A 17,947-nucleotide genomic window follows, 5' to 3' on the forward strand; every position below is an offset into this window, starting at 1 on the left:
CCCATCTCTCTCAAAAAGGTTCCCTTTACTCCAAAAGTTTTCTCATTCCTAATACTTCTGTCCCCTTTCTCCCAGTGCTACTTGGTCAGCTGCTCTGTGCAACTGTGCTGCTCAAGCCAGCCCCACACTTAATTCTGAGGAAAATTAGAAGAACAGTAACAGAGATGTGGATTTCCAGTCTTGCACTTAATTAAGATGTTGCTTCTCGATTTTCCTTCTCTTCCCTCTCTGCTGTGGAGTTACTGATACCACGTGTACATTGACAGGGAACTGTTTTCCAGGTCTTAAGTACCTGACGCCTGATGGAGGCTCTGCCCTGTACTGCAATCAGACACCACCACCAGGCACACAATCAGCTGCCATCACCAACAGTTTTTGTGCCTCAGAATAAGGGCCCTCAGGCTACTCTGCAACTGTAAAGTGGGAATAGTGGCAATTTGCCTTATTTCAGTGAATTGCTGTCTGCTGGAGTCCAGCAGTGGGTATGTTTTGCTTTTGTTTGTCTGTCATCAGTGTGAATATCCGCGGCAGGGGACTGAGAAGCTGTGGTGACAGCCTGCTGTAGCTGCCATAACTAAGCCTACTATGAAACCAGAAGTCAGAGCCCTGATTTTGGTCTGAGAAACATCAGTTTAGAACTCCAACCTGTACCTAACCATTTAAAGTGGTTTCCTTTCCATCTAACTGAAAAGAGTTTGTTTGGGGAGTTTTCTCCAAACAACAAAAAAAAATTTTGCTTTGGTCCATGGTAAACTTATTTGACATGCTTTTACATTCATATGTTGATGTTGGAAATAACCATAAAGTTCACTGCTCATCACATTAATTTTAACTAAAATCCCTGCTCACCTCCACACCACTGTAGGCTGATGGTCAATTGCTAGAAAAGAGAATGGAGGATAATGAGACCTAAGAAATACCAGATTGTGATTGTAACAGCTGGTATATTTGACATGAGCTCATGAGCTATGTTATTAAGTAGAATTCAAGGAGCTGAGAGGGAGCTGTTTGTTTCTTCTGAGGATTTGGGTTTCAACTATCTCCTGCAGTTTCACTTCATTCTGGTTCTACAGAACAGTTGGAGGGAGAATATCTATCAGAAATAGTAGTATGAGTGCTTTCCTTGTGAGCAGCAGCAGCTCTAGATAGACTTTAACAAGAATTCTTTGCATCTGGGTTAATATACTGTACAGAAGAGATTACATGCTATTAACAGTCTGTCCAGAGTCACCAGGCACCTGAAAAGGAGTTGTTTCCAAGACATTTCTCTCTTTTATTTATCTCAGTCTTCTGTCCCTTTGCAGCACAAAGTGCAATTGCAATAATAAAGACGAGTAAAAGGAGGCTAAAAACAGGCTGCCTGAAGAGGTGGTGGAGTTGCTCTGCAGATCAAATAGAAAATGTACAACATATGGTTAGGTACAGGGTTCTGTGGAGCCATTTGCAAGCAGCATTTAGATTGTTGCAAATATACTATTCATATCTCAATAACAATCCTTATGTATAATATTACAGCAAGAATTTTACTTCTTTCTGCAAATGAAAGCAATATAAAAATATCTCAATTGGTGCTGAAAGTGGGAATAGATCAGCATTAATTTATCCTGCTTAAATTCTGGGCTGTGTAAAATATTTGTGAAGTATATTCTCACTGTGAAGTGTCTTATAAAATTTCAATTAGGTGATAAGTAATAGATGTTATTGAATTATTGTACTGATTTTTTCCCCAGAAAAGTACATATATGAAAATATTATTTTACTCTGGGTGTGGTGTAACTCGTCATTTCTTAATCTAAATATTTCACAATGTATAACTAGTTGTCATGGTTTGACACTGGCTCAGCGACAGGCACCCATGAGAGCCTCTCGCTCAACCTCCCCTGCCACAGCTGGGCAGAGGAGGGAAAAGGAAAAAAAAATTAATGAACGCTTCAGGAGTGAGATAAGGACCGGGAGAAACACTTCAAGGGTGAAACAGGCTCAACTTAAATTGTGAAGTGAATTTATTACTAACAGAGTCAGAGGAGGATAATGAGAAGTAAAATAATCCCTTAGAACACCTTCCCCCTCCAGCTCCTCCCTCCTTCCCACCGACAGCACAGGGAGACAGGACATGGGGGGTTGGTCAGTTCATCACCAAGATTTCCTTCCGCTGCACCAGGAGAGGAGTCCTTCCCCCATGAGGCCGTGGGGTCCCTCCCAAGAGAGGCAGTTCTCTGTGACCTTCCCTGGTGTGGTTCCACTCTCACGAGCAGCAGCCACACCGCCCCTGCTGCAGCGTGAGCCCCTCCCACGGGCACACAGCCCTCCCAAAACTGCTGCGCCGGGGCTCTCTCTTTCCATGGGGTGCAGCCCTCCAAGGACAGGCTGCTCCAGCCTGGAAGCAAGGGCCCTCTCTCTCCACCAGCTCTCCCACTGGATCACAGCCTCCTCCAAGTATCCACCCGCTCGGGCATGGGCACCTCCCCCACGGGCTGCGGGTGGATCTCTGCATCCCCCGTGGATCCCCATGGGCTGTAGGGGGACAACTGCTGCACCATGGTCTGCACCACGGCCTGCAGAGGAACCTCGGCTCCGGCACCTGGAGCACCTCCTGCCCCTCCTTCTCCACTGCCCTTGGTGTTGCCTTGTTGATTTCCCTCACATGTTCTCACCTCCTCCTCTTCTCTGGCTAGAATCCAAAATCTTGTGACTTTGTTTTGATTTTCTTATTAAATATGCCATCACAAAGGCGTTACCAAGCTCTCTCACTGGCCCAGTTTTGGCCAGCAGCATGTCCATCTTCAGAGCCATCAGCCATTGGCTCTGCTGGACACGGTGGGAAGCTTCCAGCAGCCTCCTCACAGGAGCCATCTTTGCGGCCTCCCTGCTACCTAAAACCAGGCCGTGCCTAACCAATACACAGTTGTATGTGAGATTTCTTTTTGTGCTTTGTCTCCATAGACTGAGTCTGAGGTTATTTTTCATTAAGTTGGGAGTTAAGTAGGTGATAACATACTCCTCTTATTAGCTTAGAGAAGATAAAAGCATAAACCAACCAGTGGAAGATTACCATGTTTTTGATTGTGTTGGCAGCTATGAAGGCATTCCATCAGATTCCCAAAGCTGACTTTAGCAAAGCATATTTCTACTTCCGTATCTCTTTTCAAAAATTTAAATTACTTCTAGTAAAAAATATGTAGGCTTTAATTAATTCTTAGTATTTTAAATACAATTTGAGTGAACAGAAATGTATGATGAAATTTGGGAAGTTTCTTATCCAATTTGCTCTTTGAAGGATCAGATTAGAAATTCATTAGAAAACACCACTTTGTGCCACCTACTAGTTCTGCTGCTTCAAGCTAACTGAAAATCATTGAGAAAACTGAATGCCTGAAATCAGAAGCAGAAAAGACATCACTGCTGCTCTTGCATGCTCTTCCTGTCTCCAGCAATAGGTAGAGATAATGGCATCCTTGCTGCAGAAGAAACAGACATTCTTTTAAAAGTCTCCTTTGTACTTGCAACACATCTTGCCCAGCAGATAAACATGAAACAGATGCAAACAAGGTTCATTGGCTTTAAGTTGGAACCAACTCTTGGGATCAATTTATGGTGAGTGCTAATTGGCCAGTGGATTTTCTTTTTTTGGCAGGATCAATTGTTTGCTATTTTCAGGCAACAGAAATCTGAAAGATTTGTAAGATAAGTAGGGAGCTTTCTCCCACATCTTTCAAAAACTGCAGGAATCCACATGCTTTGTTTGCCATTTGTTTGTAAAAATGCAACAGTTTAATAATGTTGATAAATGTTGTGGTTGATAAATGAGTCCAGTTCCTGTATCATCTGTGCCAAAAGCTTGCCTCTGTGATACGCAGACTGTATTTGCACCCTGTGTGCAAATGATTGAGAAGGAATTTGGAAAAGATGTTCACAAGAAAAATCCTGTGCCACTTCCAGCATGACAGATGCCAATGGGAATTTGTGGTTTTGGCAGGTGATTGCCCCTAAACAGAGATGTCATGAAGCATTTGAAAGACAAATCTTTGTTTTCCTCCAGTCAGTAAATGTAAGGGCTCATTTTGCCCAGGTGCTAAGTGCACAGAACTGGGCAAACTGCAAACTTTTTTTTGAGTGAAAAACTGAGAAGAGGATGAACGTGAAGATTTGAAAGCTGAAAAAGAGGAGTGGTATGTAGTGCCAGTGTCTCATACAAATCTTGCTTGGTTTCCTCAAGAAAAAGTGATTTAGGATGTAGTTAAACAGCAGATTCAGTTTCTTAACTCACTGTTTACACTGCAAGTCTTTTGTCAACACGTATACAAGCTTTTGTATTCCCACAGGTGTTAGCTGGTCAGCCATCTGACTGCTTAATTTCCTAGTAAAGCTTAAGATACAAGAGAGAGAGGTCAGGAAGTGGTAAAATATTCTGAAGAACTAGGATTTTATTTGATGTGTTTAGCTCTGATATTCTTTACTCAACACCTTTAATTGCTTACATTAACCCACCCAACCCTGATGAACTCCTTCAAATAGTAGCTAATTAAAACAGTACAGTATGAGGGGGACTCTTGTCATTCAGCTACATGAAGGCTCAAAAGCTTGTTTGAACATCCAAACCTTGTGTAAACTGACATAACTCCAAAGTAAACTAGGAAGATCACTCCAGCAGCAGTGTTACTGGAGCAGAGTCAACCTTCAATTAACAGAGAGCTGTCTTTCTGGCATAAAGGGTCAGTTCCATTGTTTCTGATGTTTCAAATGCATTGAACACCAGAAAGACTCTGTAACTAGTTTGTCTGAAGAACTAGATGTGTCTGGTTTGGTTTTTTTCTTTCCTCTTTAGGCAGTCATCTGCTTTTGCAGGCTAAGCAAAATAACCATACTAGTTGTTTTTGGAAGCTGGTTCAGTCCTGTTACTGCTTTAAAGCTGTGTTGTCCCTTGGGGGCCAAGTTGTCCTTAATTTTTGCATGCATGACTAGATAATTTTGCAGTCCAATAGATCCTAAGGATCATCATGTGAAAAGGATATTCTGTGAACTTCACTCCCTTCCATTTTCCTTTAAAAACTCTTTTTTGTTGTTTTCTTAAAACTAACAGCTGCAGAACAAAGTCAGCAGCTTACAATGCTGCTTCTTAAAGGATGCTATTTTCCCCAACTTGTTCTTAAAAACACTATTCATAGTATACAGACAATTTCAATCTTTTTCCTTTTATCATGCAAAACTAGTGAATAACTGAAACCTTCTCATCAGCATTTGCTGCTTGCAGGGTATCTCTTACAAACATGGTTCAGTCTGTGCTCAGCCTTTTCTTTCCAGAGTTGCTTTTATTTCCATTTATATTCTAGAGGGAAAAATAAATAATCTTCCTGATTCCAGGCAAGATTTACAACTGCTGTAATGCTTTGGGCCATCATTGCCACACTGCTGCAGAAAACTACAGTGCTGGTTCTCAGCACGCCTGAGCAGAATTACTTCAATGTTAAATGCCAGCAGCTCTTCTGATTTGCTTGAAGGTTCTGTCTTGAGTTAATATGGTTATTAACTGACCCAAGGTCAAAAGTAAAGATTTACTGAGATAACAAGAAGAACTTAATCAGCCTTTTTTTTTCTTGATAGACTGTGACAGTTGGTAATAGAATTAATGAGTGGAGCTGGTGACTAAGATGCCCTTTTTCTAAATCATACTTTGAAGACTTTTCTTCTATCTAACTCGAAATTACAGTTAAGGTACTCTAATGTTTTAACTTACATGCTGTTGAATATCGAAATAATTTAGTGAAGCCTGAAAGGCCTTCTCTCTAGAATTGGATATGTGAGGTGTTCAGTTAAAGAATAAAATAAAACACTACAGCCATGTAATGAGTTTTGTTACAAATGGAGAGTTTACATGGTTGTTAAGCCTTTTTTTTTTCTCTTGCTTCAAGTGGGGGCATGGAAAGCAATGTACACATACTAATATGTGTACTTGAAGTCTTTATGAATACTTCCAACCATTATTTCCTTCAAATATGTGCAGCATTTGAAAATAAGGTTAATCTTTAGAGAGTACAACTTGTGGTTGTTTAATTACAGGAATGGTTTTGAGGTTTAGCTGTAAAAAGGTTTTAACTGCAGGAAATTCAGAGAAGCAACTGAATTGCTCATAAACTTGACATGCTGGCAGCTCTGCTGCTCAGTCAGAGGACTTGTTTCTGAGTCTTTAAGAACTGGAAATGTCTGCTTGCCTCCTTATATTTTAGTCACTTTAGTTTTATGGCTTGTCCAGTAAGAGAAATAGTCTTACAGTAAACAGAAAGGAATTGAATTAGTCTGCCTGATGATTTAGCTTGCAACATAAAAGTAGCTTCTTAAATCATAGTTCTTCTCTCTTGAAGCCTCCTGTATGGCTTACTTAAAAAGAACTACAAGAGTTCACATCTCTTATATTTAATTTAAGGAAAATATGCAAGCACTTTATTCAGGCTCATTTTGATTCTGTCCATTCATCAGACAATTCAATGACTATTGTCTGTCAGAGAAATCTCAGCAATAAGAAGGAAAGCACTGAGTTAAGAAACAATCATCTTTTTGTCCTGCTGTATAGAGGAAGATTTTTCTTGTTACATTACTTATATAAAAAGGCATCTAGATGGTGTGTCAGAGGTGTTGTGGGGAAAGGAACCTGCAGAGTATGCTAAATTTTAACCTATTCCTCCCCTTGAAAAATAACTTAAGAATGCTTCAATGCAACTGCTGGTGTTACCAAACTCACCATGGGATCAGGCTCAGCTGTTCACATGTTTGGGAATCCAAGCTGCACTTACCTAAATGGCACGTTCTCGATCCCATTGTTTTTAATGGAATTTACCAAAACAAATTTACTTGTAATCTGAGAATCCACTGAAACCTGAGGGCTGAAACAGCTAAAACAGTTGATTTCTTTCCCATGTGTCTATACAAGTGAGACAGAAGTAGTTTGTAGCTGCTGGTGGTAGAGAAAGCTCAGTGAAAGAGTTTTATGATCCAATGGCTTGATCATAAGCGATCTATGCTGTGGATCTAACAGAGTGACTGTTGGCACTGTCTTTGTGCTTGGGGTCATTTTAGTTGTTTGCAGTATCTGGGATCACAAAATCTGGAAATTCCTGTGTTGACTTCAATCCTCGTATAAGGATTAAAAAAAGAACTTTACTGTTTAAACATGGGACAGCCTTAAATATACAGCACTAGCTTGCAGTGAATACTCATTATATTTTATATATGTGTAAATAGTATAAGAGACACTCTAAAATAGTAGTCTTTAATTTATTCTCTTTGTATCCGTGAACACATCAAACTAATGGGCAGTGGAATGTGCAATTGCCTGTGCATGAAGAAAAGCATAGGGTCTCTGGCAAAGGACATTAGAGTAGTGCAAATTAACTCCTTAGGCTTTTTGTATTTAATGAAGACTGTGTAAAGCCTGGAACTCTAATTCTGTGCCTAAAATCATGGCTTGTTTTTAAAGCTTCAGTATTCCAACTTGTCAGTTTGGATTCTCATCATATTTTCTTCCTTTTGCTAATATTTTCATAACCTGCATTACATATAGTTCACTAGTTATTAGTTGTTCTTATTGTTGCTATTATTACAATTTTACTACTACTTGCTTCATTCTAAATCAAGCCACTAATAACAAGACTCCTGGTAAATACCTTGTTGCAGTGTCTACTAAGATATAGCTTGGACAATAGTCACTTAGGCCTGTACTATGACACTGCCCTGTCCATGTCCTAGTGCTGTGCCAAAATACACATATGACATTTATATAGAACTTTGAGCAAAAACTGAAACACAAGAGGTTCCCTTTGAGCATCAGGAAACACGTTTTTACTTTGAGGATGACTGGGCACTGCAGTGATTTGCAGTGATTGCCCAGAGGGATTGTGGAGTCCTTGTCCTTGGAGATACTCGAAAGCTATCTCTACACGTTCCTATTCCTGGGCAATGAGCACTGGGTGGCCCTGCTTGAGCAGGACAGTTGGACCAGATGACCTTCAGAGCTCCCTCCACACAGGTCTCTTCCAACTCAACCATCCTTCTGTGAACTTGGACTCACAGCTTCATAAAAACGTAGCCCTTGGCTATCTGGAGCACTTTGCATGAAAACAACAGGGAAAAGGGAAGCTTTTTTTCCTTACTGCTACTGCACTACCACTGCAGACCCAGCACAATTGCTGTAAAGTAATGGGAGTAACTCCAGAAAGAACAAACCCTGAGCTGGCTGGAGAACTGCTACTCTGTGCTACCTGGTCCGAGAACACTGTCAAAGTTTAACCATTTGAGGACCAGCCTCTGAATGATAGAAGTAAATGTTCATCTGAAGATGTCAGATTAAGACTACGTAGTGATTGAGGAAGACCGTCTTTTTGAGGGGAAGCAGAGCAAAAAGAAGGAGTAGTTACTTTTTCCAGTTTGCTCAGTGAGTTGGTCAGGTTTGCTAGTGGTTGGTTCAAGGGAGATGGCAGAATATGGGAGATCCTGAGTCTTGGGCCCTTTTGTCTATGGACCTTTTTGATTCAAACGATGAGAGTAATTTAATTAAGTTGTTGTTCTGGTGTTGAAGTAAAATATTAAAGTGAGTAAATGAAGTTAGAAAAAAAATTAATGGAAGAACAATTAAAGTAGGCACCCTTGGTATCCTGTTCACATTGTTATACTTGTATATTTGATAACCATCATTTAAAACTCTTACCATTAATGCCTGAAAGAAACCTGCAAGTGCCACATAACATTGGCTGAAACAGTTCCCCATTTGCTGCTGAGTTACCATTAAAAAAAATTGAATTCTCTTTATGTACACAGAGTGATTTTAGCCTTTTCTTCACCTGCCACCATGGTCTAGGAGTGTAGTTTAGAGTGAAGGCATCACTCTAAATCACTTAATGGTATTGGAATTAAAATATACAGTCAAATTTACAAGCCTAGGAATGAATCTTCTGAAAGCACTTTATGCTGCATTGAGGATGTAATTATTGATTCCCCGTGCAGTTTATTAGGCTCCTCCACCCCACTCCCCGCTTTCACACAGATGGTGTTGCAAATCACCTCTCAATGGTCACCTGCTTGAAAGGAAAGTTTCAAATGCAGAGTGCTATTCTTTGTTTAGTCATGATAGCTTGCAAGATATAAAATGAGGCAGCTATTTAAATTTGTTGTTACAGCACCTGGGCTGGGTACACAAGATTAAATAAAAAGAAAATTAGGAAGCAGATGCTTGTGGCTTAACAGAAGAATTGAGCTAAAAGATACTCTTTGTTACTGCTGGATATGAGTAATTTTACTAAGGCAGCTGTTTCCTTAATCAGGAAAAACACCAACCTCTTAAGATGACATCCAGATGTTTTCTGTATCACTTCACAATATATTGAGTTTCCATTGTGTATATGCCATATTTTTAATTTCAGTCTCATTCACTTACATCCAATATACTTTCAAATACATGTATCATCTTCCTGAACTGTAGAAGACCTGACTACTAAATACATGGCCTATTCTGTACTCTTGACATCCTTGCCTGGTGTTAGTCTACAAGTTGCTCCTAGGGCTGACAGTGCCTCTCACCAGCATCCAAACATACGAATATTGGACTTCCACAGGTTGGAGAGGGCTTATTTTGCTGGGGATAGAGGGGCCTTGGGGAAGAGTTTTTTTAGTGCTAGTGCCTGTCCATCCTTTAGTTGTACAGGTATATGGTGTCTCTTACAGTGCTGCCTGTTGTTCATAAAGAGCAAGTTAAAATCCTGCTCCTGTTACGTGGATATTGTGTAAAAACAGAGATTTAAAACTTCCGCTAGCTCTTAGGTGTGGGCTCAGTACTCCATTGTGGCTGCTGATACTTTTAATACCTGCTAGCTTGCCATCTGTCCTTGCTTGAAACAAATGCTTTCTTTGACTGGAAGTTCCAGGCTTTCTATTTCTGATAGGACACAATGCTGGCATCCCAAATCTTTGACACTGATTTGCTGGCACTGAGCTATTTGGGGTGGTATGGTATTTCAGAGTCTTAAGATTTGAGCACAGTTTTTGCAGGTGTGGGACTTATTACCTGTATTTGGGGCCTTGGGAGCCAGTTGCCCGTGCTCAGTTAATCTGTACATGTGCAGTAAATCCAACTCGTTACTCTTAGTGCATGCTGCTTATCGCACCTCTTGAAAAATTAAAGCTGCCCTGAGTTTGGGGTGAGGAATTCTCAAAGGCTTTTGTAAGTAACAAATTCCTTTTGTTATTACAGGCAATCATTGCAGTTTGTTTACTGCATTCTTCACAACCTTTTCTTGAATTATTGCAGCAGAGATATTATTAAATGATTGGTTCATAAGCTTTCCAGTACTAGGGGGTTGTAGCTAAGCTTCTAATTGTTCAAGTATACATAGGCTTTAAAAAAACTTACGCTTTTTGACATTAGTAGATAAACAAGCAGTTGCTTTTTCTCCTGTGGTCTAAAAGTTCTTCATCTTAAATAGTTCTTGGAATTTGTCTGTGTAAGCATCCTAAATACACATGAATAGCACAAAAGGAAATAACCAGATATAACAGGAACAAAGTCTTCCTTTATGATTTTTTTTAATTCTGCAGTTATCCAGCAAATTCTTCCTTCATTTTAAAGTTTTAAAGTGCAAGTCAGATGTGGAAAAGTTACTTTACATTAATACTTCTTTGGTTTATGCCTTGCACTTTCTGACAGTTTGTACCGTTTATTACTGGCCTTCCTAAAACAAGATTTTCAAAACAGTATATCTATTTAGAGATTCTTTAGTTAAAAAATAACTGAAGTAATTATATACTTTAGCTACTGCTGATAACTTGAGGGGGTTTGTGCTTTTTTGCTGTGTGCATTTGAATGAAATCTGGAAATCTCTCACTAATCCAGTTACTTCCGTTCGATTAAGTTCTCCACAATCTTTTCCGCAGAGGGGATACTCTTCATGCTACTATGTGACTTCTTTGGTACAGTAGTCAGCTAGAAAAGAAAATTAATTTTCTTGCCATCAGTGAAACCATTACAAAAAAAATCTGATTGAATAAAAGAAGGGGTTTTATTAATTTTTTCTTTTTTTTTTTTTTTTTTAATCTAAGCTAATTTATGCAAGAAGCAGGTTTTTTTAAGTGAACTTTCTTCTGCAAGCTGGTGACCAGCATACTGGAATATTCTGGAAAGGGCAGTACAAATCTAAAAGCCTACTCATGTTTGTTACTTCCTGAAGCTGTGAAAAAGACAAGTACTGTTCTAGCAGTTTGCAGGTGAGCTGTTGCTCACAGATACCACAAGCTGCCTGAATCTCTCCAGTAAGTCATTTGCATATTTCTACAATCACTGTTTTCGAATGCTGGAAATTTATGTACACCTTCCTGAATTGCCATGTTTTCTTGATTTCCAAGAGCTTTCACAAGGTTTAGGTGCTCTGATGCCTGCTCTGATGCTGCCACAGATGTGTCAAATAGAAGCTTTAGATTCCTGTGCTGAAGGTCTCATTATAAATACTACCCTATGGTTCTTTCAGCCTTAGATTGGGATAGGAAGCCCTGTTTTACCACAGGATCCGTATTTTCCAGGCTGTCTCCTCTGAAAACCATTTGTCTTTTAACACTTTACAGCCCAGCACTGTATGATGGCACATGCTGGGAAAGATTGTGGGAATGGCTGCTTATTGTCTTTATTTTTAAATGAGACGTTTGTCCTGCTTTATTCAGCTGGGATGCTGTTCATATGTGTGAAGGAGGGATCTGTATGAAAACTAGTGCTACTCTGAGAATTTTAATGAGAGGGAAACCTCAGAAATCATTCCCCAAATTGTTTGAGTGTAAGGATGTGCCTGAGGGTGGACTTGGCTTAGCCTGTACAGGAAATGGGGGTAGCCTTAGGGTGTGAAGTGCAGAAGCTCCCCATTGCCTCTATAGTGAAACTTCTCACATCCAGCCAAGCTCCAGGGCTCCAGCTTGGTGCAATCCCACGAGAGCCAGGTCTATGCCACTCAGCCATCAGCAACCCTCTGGTCTTGGGGACTGAGGGGAGGCTTATCAGCTTTGAGCAAAGTTGTATAGATGTGCAAAGGTACTTTGGGTTTGACGTTACACTTGCAAACTGGAAAGCCTTCCCAAAACTCAGACTGGTGAAGCGTGTGATGCTGACTGCTGTCGGTGTGTGCCATTGGGTTGATCAGCTCTGACTGATCTTTGACTGCTACAGCTGTAGCCTCAAGTGGAGCCCCTTGTTTTGAACGCACTGTCCACCTCTTCTATATCCTGGTAGGAAGACTTGAGATTGGGTGCAGTCCTGTGCTTGAGAAGGGCTTGTGTTGGTGTAGCATTTCACATGCTCAAGTCCAGCAGGACCAGGGCTGGCCCAGAGCTAGGGAGTTGGTCTTGAACACAGTCTGTTTCCTGGGGAAAATGCTCAAAACACACTCTTGACACTTCTGGCTCTAGATGTACAAAAATACTTCTACAGCTGTGAAGGTCCTCACTGAAGGCCATTTGGCTTCTTTTCTTGGCACTGGTAATCAGACTGATGTGACTCATTACAGTGCTTGTTTCCAGAAATGTTATTAATTGTCTCCTCACCTTTTAGCACAGAATATTCATAACTGACTTGAACTCAGCTGGAAGTGAGGACTGAATAAAATGAAACTCACAGCCACCTGCTAGTGTCAAGATGACAGTAACTGTAAAAGCACTACTTGCTGATGAATTAATGCCAGCATCTGGGCAATTTATCCAGGTGTCATAAACACTGAAAATGTGTTATAGGAAATGGTTTCAAATAATATGGCACTTAGGTGTGGTATCACTTGGTATTGCAGATAGTGGCAGAATTCAGCTTACTCTGTTTCAAGTATTTTGTTACGTCAGGTGGGGTGCCACAATTTTTGTAGCATTTTTAGTCTTTCATTGTAAAAATAAAACAAATGTAAATATAGCAAAAATCCTGGATTGTCTTTCAGTAAAGAAGGTATTGGAAGTTGTTCTGAGACAGTTCTTTTTTATTAGCAGATCACTTTGAACCCAAATCAACATTTGTTATGCTGAGAGGATTTCTGTTCAGTGGTCTGAAGAGCAGGAAAGCGGCCTGTCCCTGTTCATTTTTCTGCTCTCATTTTCTGCTTTTGCACTGAAATATTCATTCCTTACCCTGCTGGGAAAGGAAGTCAGGTACAGGAAAGAAAGCAATAAATCTTACTTAGTGACTTGTCAGTTTTTATCCGTAAATATAAAAAGAAAAATGAGAAATGCTTAATTTGATAGAATTAGAAATGTTGAGAAAATGTCTTTGTTAATTGAAAAAAAAGATTAAAATATAGTATTGCTTCCTTTGGTGTTAAATTTTAACTTCTGGTTTCCTTCATATGGAGGACTTCTTAAGACAGAATTCTGACTGTTCTTTAATTTATGATGCTGTACCATGTTATGCTTTTTTTAAAATCAGACCTCCCTCATATGCAATTCTAAGGTTTTTGTTTCCTGTGCTTTCTTTTTTCCTGATTAGCAATAGCAATTAAAACTACAATGAGGTAATCTGACATTTTCAAAGGGATTTGTAATTCCAGCCAGAGGAAACATTTTTGTTTATCCAGAGGAGATAACATTCTTGCACTATAATGAAAGCCAGTGCTCACCAGATGACAAGTCTGGTCTTTTCCTTGCGGTTGCATCCTTGCAGGCAGATCCTTGTTTCTCTGTGGGGAACACTCTTTTCCCTAATAAGATTTGTTAATGGACAGAAGAGTCTGCAAGATTTGATTGATTGTGGCATTGGGTGTTCTAACATGAGCATCGCAGTTCTGGATGTATGACCTCTTCGTTCGTTCGCTTGTTCTCTCTTTTGAAGACCAAAAATACTTACATGTATTTAAGAAATATTGAAGGCTATCTGATGAGAGAGAAAATAATGTCTTGTTCCCTGGCTCGGTATGTGTGTTGCCTATGGAATGGACAGGCAGTAATAGGAAAGACGAGTGTGTGCAGCAGTGAGGTGGTTTTCTTGTTTATGTACCAGTGCTTACTCAAATGTTGTTCAAAGAATTGCTGGCTTGGAGGAATGGCTGGTGGTTTGACAGGACTTTTGTGTTTGTAAGGCACTCAAGATTGGTAACTCAAAGGACAATGAAAGTGCTGCTTCATTAGCCCTGAGCTTATTTTAACAATTCAGAGCCTGCTAATATAAACAGAGATCGAAATAGAAAGTGTAGTAACTCCGTCTTCTATATAATCTATTGTATGATTATAGTAAGTACCTAATTTGCTTTAGTGGTAATTTTGAGTAGGACTGCAGTGTGTGAAGGAATCTCTACTTTCAGGGAGGAGTCCATCTTACACAGGACCATCACACAGTGAGAATCAATATTAAACCTTTAAAAAATGTTAGTAACGCCTTAGAGTTTAAAAAGAGAATTATCTTGCATCCTGACTACTAGCAAAAATGCTTGAGAAAACATTCCATATCCTGCCCAACCTTATAGTTTTACATACTAATAATGTGTTTCTGACTGGTTTAAGTTATCATTTTCTTTCCTGAACCACAGTGCTTCACATAGAATAATTTTCTTTGTTGTAATATGGTGTTTAGCTGAGTTAAATATCAGTGCAATTTTTAGTGGCTTTATTGCTCTTTAAAGGTAGTCGTGGTACTTTGCTGTGAATCCTCAGTTTAAAAGACAGGATTGATGACACAGAGTGTGGCTTACTCTATGCACCACCTGGTAAAGGGACTGCCAATATGCCAGGTAAATAACTCCACAGTCCCCCTTCTTTAAAAAGTATGCTGTCTAGGTATCATAGAGCATTGGAGAAAGTGATGGAGGCCTTGGGAGTGGTTTGTAGACTTTTAGATTTGTAGATAAATATTTAACTAAGTGTGGGTTGAAGGGTGGGTGCAGGTATGGGATGGTGACAGCTTCTGCCAGGTCTGATCCAGTTGGAGTACTTCAAGTAATCTTTCATTACTGCTGGATGAGCATTCATGAGGAAAAGCCAGGAAAGGTCCTTGAAGCTCTAAGGATAACCACTGGGATAGGAAATTTTGCTGTAGATATTTTCCTTTATTATATATAATGTCTCTCTTTTTTGTGCTCTGTCATTTCTGCCTTTGCTTTGTGCTTCTCAGTAATGGCTGTCATAATTTGTGCTTACCAAACAATCACTTTACTGGGTGATAGCGGGGAAGGATCAAGGCTTGGCAAAAGCTGAAATTCATGTTAGAAGTAGAGATAATAAATAGAAGTTCCTATTGTTTATTTACTTTCATTGCCCCCAAAAAAATCTTACCCAGCACAATAATTATCTCTTGTCCAATGCTCTAAGTTTCTGCAAAAGAAAAATACAGTGAACATTGTGGATGATGTGCAATAATTGTGGCACCTGCTTTTTCTGTTATCTTTTTTTTTTTTAAACTGGTAAAGTTGCAAATGGAGAAATAAAGTGGTTCCTTGATTTATCTTCACCCTTTTACCCTTGCTGATGGAGTATAATTTTACTGCATGAGGCTACAATTTATTGTGCTCAGTCTTTCAGTGTTGTTGTATTCTTGTCATTCTTGTCTATGCTGTTCTCCTTCATAGATACTGATTTAGCAGTCAGCTGTTCAGCCATGTTAAATTAGACCTAGAGATAACATTAGACAACGTCCATAGTTGATTTTTTTTTTTTAACTTTGGAAGGGGAAGGAAAATCTCTAGCATGTATTAGTAATAACCTGTTGAAATTCTCATGTAAACAAGTGCATCTTCACCTCAGCACTTGTTTAGAAATTGTACAATGGTTTAAAAATATTTTTTTAATTCTTTTTTCCTAATTGTCTACTATGAAAATTATTTACTGCATTGAAAGGGGTGCATTTTGGACAATAAAGAAGTTAGACTGCCTGGCTTCACTGTGTATTCTAATGTTGGTGTTTAGGGCACTATTTTTATCAGGACTGAATTACGTTTTCCTTCTACATCCATATGTGGAACAATACTTCCTTACTGTTTTGTATCTCATGTGTTTATTTTTTGATAGCCATTGTTTGTGACATTTCCATAACATAGACAGTTTTTATTTTGAAAGAATTTGTTTTGTTTATTTATAAAATAAATGCAGTAGAATTTTAAAAATATGTTAGAGTTGGTAGGAATATTTGAAAGTAAAGCGTTATTGCTCTACATCAAATTAAGATGCTAAAGTGCCACATTTTCCAGAAGCAATTATTGTAAAAGATCTCATTCTGAGCTTACATGTAATCTTTTTAATGATGAAGGATTAATACAGCCTGCAAGGTACAGCAGGTTCTGAGCCTTGCTGCCTCTGCTGTGGTTAAGTGTGCGTGCGTGTGCGTGTGTGTGTGTGTGTGTGTGTGTGTGTGTGTGTTCTGAAGCAGAGATCTCTTCTTGTCCTTACATAACATCTAAAAAGAATACATATGGCACCTTTAACAACATTCCATAAGATATCTATCTAGTCCTTTTACATATAGCTAAAGGTAGGGGTTTATGCTGTGCAGCAGATGCTTCTACAGAAACTCTGGGTCCTGGTGTGCCCATCGCTTAGGAGGATGATTGTAGCCGCTCTCCTGTCAGTACTTCAGTGTCTCACGGCAGAGAGGCTGATGAGTTGATCACACCATATGCTGTGAAAGGCTGAGGGAGGCCTCTCTTGTGCTAAAAGAGCAAAGGATATGTTTGGCTTCAGCAGACCAAGATGAAAAAGGTGGCTGTGAAACGAGAGAGAGCTTGTGCACTCCAGGTGGGTTACTGTCCCTTGCTTCTCCCAAGGCAATCTGCTAAGAGGTGATTATGTGCTGCACCAACTGTTTCTGGTTGTTCACCAAGGCTTTAACCCTTGGTAAGACTGAATTATGTGCTGGATAAAGATCAGAAATCCATAGCTAATTCTCATCAGAATCCACATAATTGGTAAACTTGGAAGTCAGAAATATCATGGATTATGAAGGGATTTCCAAGCAAATTGTTTTCCCTGCTGCTTTGCTTCAAGTTTCTCCCAGCACTCTGATGCAATCCACTCAAGAAAGTTTTCTGACTCCAGACATAATTTGGCTTGAAATTACTTAACCTCCCTCAAAATATCTTTTACTGTAATTTTAAATATTGGACTGTTGCCACAGAAATCTTGAGATCTGTATCATATGGAAAGACCGTGGGATGGGATAGTCTGGAGGTTCTTTATGGTAATATGATTGTTCCAGAGCTTTATATTCACTCCTGCTCACATATTTTCCAGTAATAAAAACCTTCCTTCGATATGGCTTTTAGAAAGTAGTATTTTACAAATTGTATTTTATTTTTGTGGAAAGAAATGTCTTCATTACCTTGTTTTGCCCAGCAAATGTCTTTATATATTCACATAAACATATAGGCATGGCTGCACCACAAGATGCATTAGATGTACAAACTGATTTCTAATATAAATAAATATAAGTCCATAATAAATATGTCTGAGGAGAAAAAATGTGTTGAAAGGAACCATTATTAGAAAGAGAGAACAATGAAGGTGACTTTGCTATTTTGACTACTACACCTGGGATAATCCCTTTCAGTGTTGCACAAGATCCCAGTGTAATTCCAAGCAAATAGGCCTTGAACATACACATATTGAAATCACTAAATAGGTTTCTATATTTAAGTTGGAACAATATTGCTTCTAATTAAAAACTCTCTTAGTAGAGCACTCAGTGCACAAACAGTAAGGTTAATGTAACCTGAGCTGAGCTGGCAGTTGAAGGAAAGCAAAAGCCTCTTTGTTCCAGCTTTTTAACTATTTACCTGGACATAGAAGTTCCTCTTGTTAAATTGTCCGTCATTCTTGTGGGCGTATGGTAAGCATTTGGGGTCTTTCTGCTTCATGTTTTTGAAGTGAAAGCTGAAACTCTTTAGATGCTGCATATCAGTTAAGTCTCAGTTGTCCGCAGGGGTATATTCCAATTTTTTGATTAATGGTGGCACTGATGCTC

The 17,947-nt window shown here is 39.3% G+C and overlaps 1 protein-coding gene across 1 annotated transcript in view; it reads left to right on the forward strand.

Annotated features, from left to right (window-relative positions):
- MAN1A1 (mannosidase alpha class 1A member 1) overlaps window positions 1-17,947 on the forward strand; it is a 142,211-nt gene that overhangs the window by 63,475 nt on the left and 60,789 nt on the right. The window lies entirely within an intron of this gene.

This window comes from Aphelocoma coerulescens, chromosome 3 (assembly GCF_041296385.1).
Source record: "Aphelocoma coerulescens isolate FSJ_1873_10779 chromosome 3, UR_Acoe_1.0, whole genome shotgun sequence".
Lineage (NCBI taxonomy): Eukaryota > Metazoa > Chordata > Aves > Passeriformes > Corvidae > Aphelocoma > Aphelocoma coerulescens.